This window comes from Microtus oregoni, unplaced genomic scaffold (assembly GCF_018167655.1).
Source record: "Microtus oregoni isolate MIOR12 unplaced genomic scaffold, Mior012 000042F_ref0000377, whole genome shotgun sequence".
NCBI classification, from domain to species: Eukaryota; Metazoa; Chordata; class Mammalia; order Rodentia; family Cricetidae; genus Microtus; species Microtus oregoni.
In genome coordinates, this window is record NW_024543209.1 from 2097099 (window position 1) to 2108423 (window position 11325).

The following is an 11325-nucleotide window of genomic DNA, read 5'->3' on the forward strand; positions in this document are numbered from 1 at the left end:
GAGTCACTATGTCCAAATCAAATCTGTCAATTGATTTCTCATTCTTCCCTGGAGTCCAGGTGGTCTGTGGCTTCCTTTATTGTCGTCCTGATGACACATTTGCAACCCAGGCCACAAACTTGGAGGCATCTTTGAGTCTTTTCTGTTCTCAACCCCTACACCTTACCTATGTGCAAATCCCAGTGGCACCTTAACTAAACTATGTAAGGAGGATGCACTCTTTTTACCCGTTCATTATGGGCACTCCAGTCCACAAAAACCCATCCCCTCTTGTCTGGGGGACTGGCACACCTTTGCTAGCTATTTTCCTACTCTGTTGATAACTTTTCCTTCACACTATGGGCAAGTGATCCTTCTGAAACAGGGCCCTACCATCATCCTCCTGGCTCGCAGCCCTCTGATCTCCTTCTGTCTCATTGCCAGTTGTGGTATAATTGTTTCTGTTGCTGTGATAAAAATAATCTGACAAAAAGCAGCTTAGATGAGAAAGGGTTCACTTGCGTTTCCAGTTCCAGGATCCAGTCCATCATGTGGGGAAGTCAAGGCAGGAACCTCAATCAGCTAGTCATCTCACATTCACAGTCACAAGCAAAGAGAAAAGAAGCCATACTTTCTCAGCGGAGAAAAGCACTTGGTTGCTGCTTGGGCTCTGTTCTTCACTCTTATTGGTTCTGGACCTCTTGTGTAGGAACGGTGTTCCCCACAGTGAGCTGGGGTTTCCTATATAAATGAGCGAGACTCTCTCCCCGGGGAAGTATTCAGTTCAGGACCCTTTGTGTAGGAATGGCATTGCCCACAGTGAGCTGGGGTTTCCTATATAAATGAGAGAGATTCTCTCCCCAGGGAATTTCTAGGTTCTGTCAAGTAGAACATCACATTGGTAAATCCAGAGTGCCCTGAGAGGCTGTCAGATTCTGTACTTTCCTCACCACCCCTGCCCCAGCCCCATTTCCTTCCACACTTTCCTATCCTTCTCCACTCTGGCCATACTTTCTTCCTTGCTCATTCCCTGAGACACCAGTCACACTCCTGCCTCAGGCTTTTCACCAAGTGCTTCCCTGTTCTTGGGATAATCTTCACTCAAGTGTTCACAAATCTTGCTTTCTTATCTTTTCTTCTTTATTTAAATGTCATTTGAGAGACGGAGAGGGTGCCAGCCCCCTTTCTGCCCTTGGTCACCATCCCTTTTCCTCTTGTATTCTGTGTTACTTCTTTCAACCACCAAAAAAAAAAAAAAAAACAAAAAACAAAACAAAACATATTTATATATTGGGGGATGTCTCCTCTATTCCTAAAATGGCAGCTCCAAGAGTACCAAGATTGTGTCATTTTCTAGCTCTGTGTCACCAATAACTAGAACATATTACACATTCGGTAAACACTTGCTGGGTCAACAGAAAACAGTGATTAAAGATATCTCACACGGGGTAAGGGAGATGGTTCAGGCGGCAGAGTGCTTACTATGTACACGTGAGACCCTGAGTTTGGAGACCCAGAACCCATGTATGAAGCTGGGAGTGATGACTTGTACCTAGGTCCCTGCTCTGGGTGGATGGAGACAGGTAGATCCCAGTCTGGCCAAAATGGTGATCACCAGAATCATTGAAAAACCCTGGGTCTTAGTTAGGGTTTCTTCTATTGCTGTCAGATACACCATGACCATGACAACTCTTATAAGGGAAACTTTCAGTTGAGGCGGCAGCTTATGGTTTCAGAGGTTCAGTCCATTATCATCACGATGGGGAGCATGGCAGTGTGGGGCACACGTGGTGCTGCAGCTGAGAGTGCTGTATCTTGCAGGCCACAGGAAGTCACCTGACAGTCACCCTGAGGGAAGCCTGAGCAAAAGAGACCTCAAAGCCTGTCCCTACAGTGACACACTTCCTCCAACAAGGACACACCTCCTAACAGTGCCACTCCCTTTGGCAACCACTTTCTTTCAAACCACATACTCTGCCTCACAAAAAAAAAAAAAAAAAAGAGAAAGCTTTCTGATCTGACACTGGGCCACTGGACTCTGGTTTCCATATCCACATGCAGGTATGTATATGTGGACATGTGCCCCCCCATATACACACATACCACACACACACACACACACACACACACACACACACACACACACCCATGAACACACAGACACACACAACAGGCCTAACCCAACATGCATCTATTTCTTCATACTTGCCCTGCTTTAAGCTTTGTGTCTTCACACTTGGTGAGACTCATCAAACCCCTTCAGGTGAGAGGAGGAGCTGTGATTCCCTGAGGTCCCACAGCGGACACACGGTGAAGCGCAGACTCCATTCCAAACCCTTCTGCCTCCAGCTCCACTCCTGTAGTTGGCAGGCTCGAATGACTTTGTCCTGCCGCAATTTGGCAAACTCCCTAGTGAGCAATCTATTAATGCAGTCTTAAATTTGATCCTACAAGTCAGGAGGAATTAATAATTAAACGTTACCAAAAAGAAAACTAGACAGACCTGGAAGATGGTGAGCTTTAAATGGGATAGAAAATGTATATGGGAACTGTGTTGGCTTTTAGTCTTCCACATTGGATGCAAAACCACCTAGATAAAGTTCTGCTTGAACAGTGAGAGGGAAAAAGCTCACTGTGCCAACGTATTTTGGTGCCCTTGACCAGTCCTGAGGAGGAAAAAATTCTCTAGGCAAGTGTGTCTCTGACAGACTCTGACCCCAAGGAACCTGGCTGGCTGATGGGCAGTACTATGTTGGGTGCTTCTGATCTAAGCTATCTGGTGATGTAACTGGAAAGTTCAGAGAGTGGTGTGCTACTCTGAGCATATCCTGTTTCTCTGGAACAAGAGCCCCACTGGTCCTGTCTTCTCTAAACAGCACCATCTCTTATTTATGGGGTTCTTTCTTTGTGGGGCCATTGATTATTGATGTGTCTCACTGTTAGGTAAGGGCTCCTGTCACCCTAAACAAGCACTACCCACTTTGGTGGGCACAGATGTCCCCATGGTAGACGCTGAGCATACTCATTCTGAGGATGGCTGCGTTCAAGCAACTCCTTAAAGACAGAACCTTTCTCTGGATGGGTGAATAGTGGAGGTATCAGGTGATCTAGGGAAAGGAAGAAAGGGACATTGGTAGTAACTGTCATTGTCCTGGACAGATGCCATTACTAGATGTCTCCTGGGTTGACCAGGGAGTTCTCCCTGGACAAGCCTTGATTGTAATCTGATTGTACCGAAATACCTTCTCTTCAATTTCTCATGTCCTCATTCTCTTCCTTTAGAAATTTATTTTTGTATATTTGTGGATATTACTGAGATGCACAGAGGTCTAGGAACTCAGTTATAACATAAAGCAGATTGGCAAACCCTGATTGCCCAATTAGCTTCTCCATTTCCTCTTCAAGACTACCTTAGGAGCTGCTCCATGGGGGAAGAAGGAAGGACTTGAGCCAATACCACAGTGCTGGCACCACTGAAGCTTCCAAGCCCAAATTGAGATGAATAGAAGTAAGATGTAATGTACAGATTCTGTCCCAAGTGCAAGATGATGGCAGCAGTGGAGCAAGCATTGAGCCTGCAGCTTTTGCCTTTCCCAAGGTAAAAAACCCTGATACCCCAACATCCAGTAAGTTGGTCATCCCCAGAGTTAGGTGCTGAATTACATCCGATGACTGTTTAATGTAACACGTGGTTTCTAGTTTATTATTGGAACTCATTAGTCCTGGGTGAGAAGTAACCTCTTGCACAGATTGGGGTTCTGACGTATGTAATTCAGCACACCAATTTCCACCTTTCAAATATGAGAATGTAGGGTGGGTAGAGCGCTTGCTTAGCATGCCTGAGGTTCCGGGTCTGATCTCCAGCCCTGATGAACCACATATGGTGGTGTAATCCTAACACTCGGAAGGCAGGACGATCAGAAATTCCAGGCCATCTTTTAATTCAAGGCCTGTCTAGGATGCATCAAGAGGGATGGTGTGGAGAAGGAAAAGGAAAATGGGGTCAAATAAAGAGAAAGAGCTGTTTTTTTTCCCCCACAAATTAGATGCCACAATGAAAAAGGTATTAAAAAAGAGTATTAAGCTTAATCTTGTGAATTTATGTTGTTAATATGATAGTTTAAAAGGTGAAATGAAATATTTCGAATGGCTCCCATTTAAAGTCTTGGCCCAAGTGTCCCATTCAGCCTAGGAAGGTCTTAGTGAGTTAATTTGAATGCAGAGACTGTGACAGAGATGACACTACTTACTAAGCCAAGGAAAGATGCGGCTTCCATTTGTCCCCAGAAAGTACTAAGTGTTGGAGTGCTCAGCTCTTGGATGTGGAAGCATGACAGCTTTGGGGATGCCAAGTGAGGATGCTGGAAGCTCACTTTCAAGATGATGTCCTCAGCCATCCCAAATCGTCCCTTCTGATTGCAGAGCTGATGCTGAGGAGAGCGGGGTGCTGTCCCACCGAGTCCTCTCTGAGCTTGTGGCTCACTGGCAGAGTTCATGTGACATTGCAGTATTCTTTTTAGACTACTAAGGTTGAGGGTCCTTCATAGTGCGTGCGTGCATGTGTGTGTGTGTGTGTGTGTGTAGTGCGTGCCCCTATAGCTAAGTGTGTCAGTCCTTAATCAGTGCAGATTCGAACAGAACACATCAGATGCGGTAATTAGCTCGGATTAAGAAGATTGCTTAATGGAGGGGAGGCTCACCAGGCCTCTCCCCGGGGTTATAGGAGGAATACACTATTCCTAGTCGAAGGACTGTTTGGTGATACAGCTTCCATAAATTTTGCGGGAGACTTTTTGGTGATGTAACCTCCATGACAGTCACCCATGCTTCTATGAGTCACAATAAGCCTATTAGTTAAACAAACAGAACAGAAAGAGGACAGCAACAAGCGATAGCAACAAGACTATCAACACAGCTCAGTCAACTTGGCCAGGCCTTACTGTGCTGACATTTCCCATCCCAGGTTTCGAATTAATTAAACATACAAAAATTTCTCGTTTAATCTCTTTATATTGTGGGGAACAACTTCTGTGTAGCTGAAGTCATTCTCTAGGATAAGGATTATCTTAATAGCATGCTATTAATGCAAAGGTATTTTAATAAATTTGTTTAAGTTTCTCCTGCTAATATAGGAGAAAGCAATATTGGTCAGTCTCAGCATTTTCTCCAAGACATCTGCCGTCTTTAAGTCTTTCTCATCTTTCCTTTTTTTGTTTTTTTAATTCCTGTGATAGGGTCTAGCTATGTAACCCAGGCTGACCCAATTCATAATCCCCCTGCCTCAGCTTCCCAATGGCTAGAGCTGCCGGTATGCACTGACCTCTTTAATTTGTCTTTGGGCATTTTCTTAAGTGGTGATTAGGGAGTCACCATTGCCAAGCCAAAGTCTAGCTGTGCTTAACAGTATGCAACCTGAGTTGCCCCTCTCTGCTGGCTTCTGCTTGCCGGAGTCCTTAAGTCTTTATTGGCAAGTTTGCAACCTTCCTTAATAATAACCTTATATCAAAAACTAGCTCATTCATAACTCATACCATGAAGAAAACCTGGGAAACCTCTACTCGGAAGGATGACAATCACACCGACTGAAGAAGGTTGGAGTTAATGAGAAGAGTTGGTAACAGATTTTCTTGTCATCTCACAGACTCCAATGTGACATTTCTCTCTGCTTTCCAGCATTCCCATTTCTGGATCCTGTGGAGATTCTGGCCAGCCCTGTTTGGAGCTGAGGGAGTGGTGGACTCAGGCCGGCTCAGGCACAACCTGTGTCCCTAAGGGCAGCCATGTCTCATTCTAGATAATCCAATGCCCTCTATCACACCACATTTCTCTGGGCCTCTGGTGGGGATCTCAACCTGGTATAAAAGCATGTGGGTTTTATTCATAGAGCATAGGCTGCCCCTAAGTTGACATTCTTTCTTCTTGGTAGTTTCATGGCTCGTTTGGAAAACACATCGTTATGGGGGCTCCTTCCCTTCTATCTCCCGGCTGAAACACTTCACTCTGAGAGATTCCAGAGACAGCCATTGTGGCATCTGGGAAAGATTAGAAAAAAAAAAAACAACCCTGCAGATAAAAGAAGCCAGGGTTGAGAGGTAGGGACAACAGTTGAGAGATTTAAAGGACACGGCCCCCAGCAGCTGAGGGGACAGCCGTCGCCAGGGAGAGGCCGTGAGTGGATAAGCAGCTGTGCTAGCTGAGAAAATGTGCCAAAGGGAACAAGAAGAGCAACTGCTCCAAGAGCGTGGATGCTCGAGACTCTTGATGCGCCTGGAAGGCAGGCATGCAATGTGTGTGCTGGGGAGACCACACGTGTCTGCTCCACAAACTCTCCCCAAGTTAGGGTCCTGCCTGCTCCTAGCTCTTCCAGTGGCCTTCCTTCCTACACTGCCCCATCTTAACTGTAACAGAGGTGCTCCGAACGAGCCCCCCTTGATCCACATAGCTTGGTCTTCTATCCTGCGTAGAAATCGAATGTTACTATCATTAACATCAAAGGTCTTTGCTTAAAGCTTCCCTTATTCTACAGCCTTTGGCACAAACTCATGTTTAGTTTGACTTGTATCCATTTTTATTTGTGTGTTCTTGTGCAGGTACATGTGTGTGAATGCACGTGCACGTATGTGCCTGTGTATGTGAAGGCCAAGAGACAAGCTTGAATGCCATTCCTCAGGTACTATCTCTTGTTTGTTTGTTTTTTTTTTTTTTGAGACAGGTTTTTTTTTTTTTTTTTGCTGGCCCAGGGCTTGCCTCAGGCTAGGCAGGCCGCTGTCTGTCAATCCCTAGATATGCTCCCGTCTCCATCTCCCTAGTGCTGGAAGTACAGGCGCAGGAGACTATACCTGGCCCCTTTCCTGTGGGCTGTGAGGATTGAGCTCAGGCCCTCGTGGAGCCAACACTTTACCAACTGAAATGTCTCCCCAGCCTGGCTTGTCCTTATTTTTATTTTACTTTTACTATAATCTATTGCTTTACAGACACTTCTCATCATTAATCACAACAGTGATCTATTTTCCCAAATTTGCGGCCGATTGAGGTCATCATGGCTGACTAGCTATTGAAATAAATAGTACCGTCAGGAAACAGACGTTGCCAAAGAAACGAAAGAAAAATATAATGCCCCATGGTTCTTATTAAGTGTTTTAATCATGTATAGAACTTGTCGTGGGCTCCTCAAATTTAGTTTCAAACCCAGTACTGAAAGCTCATTTATCAAGCTCTCCATAGACTTTCTGACACAGTTCCTACAAACACAAGGAAAGCTTGCCAAGACAACCTGGCAGCAGCTGCCATTCACACCCGGCTGTCGTTCTCCGCGGTTCGGCCGTCTTTAGTTGTGACTTGGGGTAAATTACATAAACCGTTCTCTAAGATGAAGGTGACATGGGGAGCCTGCTGTGCCATTTAAGATCCTTAGCATATACACTATCTGGCACAAATGAACACTCAGCAGGTAGTAGCCCAAATCCAGAGACATCAAGTAAAAGGAACAGTGGTAAGACAGGACTCAGTTTGATGGCAGTTACAGCTAACATCTCCTCTACAACACACACGTGTGATGTAGATTGGTTGTAGAAGGGTCAGAGAAATCCTCAAGCCAGTGCGTGTCCAGGAGAGCCATGTCATGCTCACAGCTACCTGACACCCACACTTCCCTCCGAGTCCTTCTGGGACTTGAGACTATTCCTCTCTTTCCTGCTTCCCTTTTACATTTTTCTAGTGGGTGACATCATCCTGCCAGATGTCAACACTGTCCACTGCGAGATGAGGGAGCACGTGGAGCATTTTAAATTATTATTGATGTGCAATTTACACTAGAAGGTTTTTTTTAAAAAAGTAATAAATACACTCCCCAAATTAGAATCAGGAGCCCAAAGTACAATTAAGGGTCTTTAAAAATCAGTGTGCATTTGTGAATGAGGCCAATTCATTTGAAAAATGCTGAAGGTCTCTTACCAACTTCTGGAATCTTCTGTCTCTTCTTCTATGTTTCAAATCCATGGAGGGACTTTCTCTCCATTTTGCCAATGGTTGCCTGATTGGGGTGGGAGGTAGAACCGGTAACTCTGGAGAACCACACAAGAAGTTCATAGGGCTTCTTAGAAAGAGAGACAGAGCCCAGCATATGAGCTGGTGTGAGCACAGCACTGGTGTCAGTCACCCTGTACTAACTCCTCCCCCATCCTTGTGACAAACACCAGAGAAAAACAGCTTTAAGGGAAGAAGGAGTCAAGTTGTCTCCTAGGTCAGGGTATTTCAGTCCATGGCTGATGGGAAGAAGGATTCATGTTGTCTCCTAGGTCAGGGTATTCTGGTCATGGTTGATGGGAAGAAGGATTCATGTTGTCTCCTAGGTCAGGGTATTCTGGTCCATGGTTGATGGGTTGTATTGCTTAGGACCCCAGACAGGGCAGAACATCATGGTGTTGGGGATGTGTGGTAGAGGAGATTGCTGACCTCAAAGCAACCAGGAAGCTGAGAGGTTAGGGAAGGGCAAGATTTACCACGATCTGAAAGGAGTGCCCACAGAGGCCCATGCCTTTTGGACTAGGCACTGTCTTGTATAGTTTCAGTACCTCCCAATTGTCCATTAATTGTGAAACAGTCAGTGGATTAGCACATTGATTCACTCAGTCAGAGTCCTCATGATAAAACCACTTCTTCCAAACTTGTCAGCTGGCCACCAAGCTTGTAGCATATGTCCTCCTGGGGACAGTATAGCTCTAAACCACAGTACACACCATATTGTGTATCTGTTTTTTTTTTAACATCTGCTCTTTGGGGTCCTGCCACCCAGCTCCCAAATAAATGCATGGAGTTTTATTCTTTCTTATGAACACCCAGCCAAAGCTTGGCTATTTCTAGCAAGCTTTTCTTAAATTATCTCATCTACCTTTTGCCTCTGGGCTTTTACCTTTCTTTTTTCTATATACCTTTCTTTCCTTCTTATTCTGTGGCTGATTGTGTAGCTGGGCAGTTGGCCCCTTGATGTGAGATTCTCCTCTGTGTGCTATAAATGTTTTTATTACTGTTGGTTAATAAAGAAACTGCTTTGGCCTAAGGCAGGGCAGAATAAAGCCAGGCAGGAAATCTAAACAGACATATAGGGAGAGAGTAGGCGGAGTCAGGGAGACGCCATGTAGCTGCTGAAGGAGAAAGACGCCAGAACAGAACATTACCCGATAAGCCACAGCATTGTGGCAATGCACAGATTAATAGAAATGGGTTAATTTAAGATGTAGGAGTTAGTTAATAAGAAGCCTGAGCTAATAGACCAAGAGTGTTGTAATTAATATAGCTTCTGTGTGATTATTTGGGTCTGGGTAGCCAGGAAATGAAACACAGTCTCCGCTCACAGCCCCTAGCATCCTCCTCTCTTTCTCCTTTTCTCACTCCTCTCTCTTTTCTTCTTCTTTTATTTATTCTGTCTACCTGGCAGTCCTGTCTATCCCTCTCCTGCCTAACTATTGGCCACTCGGCTCTTTATTAGTCAGTCAGGTGTTGCAGGCAGGCAAAGTAGCGCAGCTTTACAGAGTTAAACAAATGCAACATAAAAGAATGCAACACATCTTTGCATCATTAAGCAGATATTCCACAGCACCAATGAATGTAACACATCTTAAACTAATATTACACAACAGCATTGAAATCTGGGTCTGAGCCATCCCTCCATGATAATTTTGGGAAGGCTACTCACGGCTGCCTTTGACTCCTTTGATGGAGTAATGGGGCAAGCTTGCCTTTCAGTTGTTATTATGAGGATGAAACACAAGAACGTTGGACACAGTTGATGGGTAGCAGGGGCAGGCCAATTCCTCACAAAGTTTCCATGATTTCTCCATAGGTCTGTCAACTATTGACACAGAGACGCAGAGTGTACAAATACAGATATTAAGGGCCCGAGACTCTCAGCCACAAATGACTTATTTTATTTTTGTATGTGTGTGTTTTCATGTATTTGGGCATGTGTGTGTGCGCGTGTGTGTGTGTATGTGTGTGTGTACACATTTATATCCATAACTGTTTCTAGAGGCTTTAGATTAAAATGGTTGTGGTTGTATTTATTTATTTTCTTAAATGCCTAAACCTTTGCAAATGAGTTCAAGAGCCCAGTTAACTAAATATGGGATTATCATATGATCCAGAAATTCCACTCTGAGTATACAGTCAAAAGAAGCGAAGGCAGTGTGCTGAAGAGACATTTGCTTCCTATGTTTATTGGAGTATGTTCCATACTAGTGAAGGTCTGTAATCAACCTAGGTATCATCAGCAAATGAACGGACCAAAGGTGCCATACATACAGTGTAGACAGAGACTGCGCTTTCCTGTCCCGGCTGCCCAGACCCAAATAATCACACAGAAACTGTATTAATTATAATACTGTTTGGCTAATAGCCATTTCTATCAATCTGTGTATTGCCATGAGGCTGTGGCCTACCGGTAAGGTTCCTAAAGTTCCAGTGTGTCTTTCTCCTTTGGCAGTTACATGCCATCTCCCTGACCCCAACTATTCTCTCTCTTTCTATTTCTGTATGAATTTCTAACCTGACTTTACTCTGCCAAGCCATTAGCCAAAGCAGCTGTATTCATCAACCAATAAAAGCAACACACAAACAGAAGGGCATCCTACATCAATACAGCAAGGGATATAACTTAGTCTTTAAAAAGGAGTCCTTCCTTTTTGATAGCACAATGACTGTAGAAGACATATCTGAACTCCAGAGTCACAGAGAGGCAAATATTTCCTGATCTCACTTGTATGTGGAATCTGAAACAGCCCGATTCATAAAAGAGTACAAGGACGATAATCAGAGGATGTGCGTATGTGTGTGCTTGCATGTACCTTAGACGACAACAGGGGAAACACAGGTCCAAGAGCGCAAAGTCTTAGGCAGGCAGAAGTCCTGGCCATCTATTGTATAACTTCTTAACTTTTTTTTTCTACTTTTGGCCTCTTTTTGTCTAAGAAAACTTTACATGACCTTAGGAAAACAGGTGTGTGAAGCTGGTACACAGCTCACACATCTACTGACAGGAAATCTTAAATGATGTATATTGCAAAATAGCTTAGGCCCTTCAAGTGATGCATATTCAAAATAGCCCAAGAGAACTTTAAATATTATCACTACAGCAAATGATAATTATTTTGAGATTACAGATATGCTCATTACCCTGATTCGATTATAACACTATATACACAAGAAAAAACCCATCATATTCACCCCATAAATTGGTAAAATTACCATGCCAATTAAAAATACCAGAACTTCTAAAGAGCTTGTCATGCAAACAAATGACTAAAGAAAAAATCACTATTGAACTAAAATCCCACTCAGAACCAAACCCCC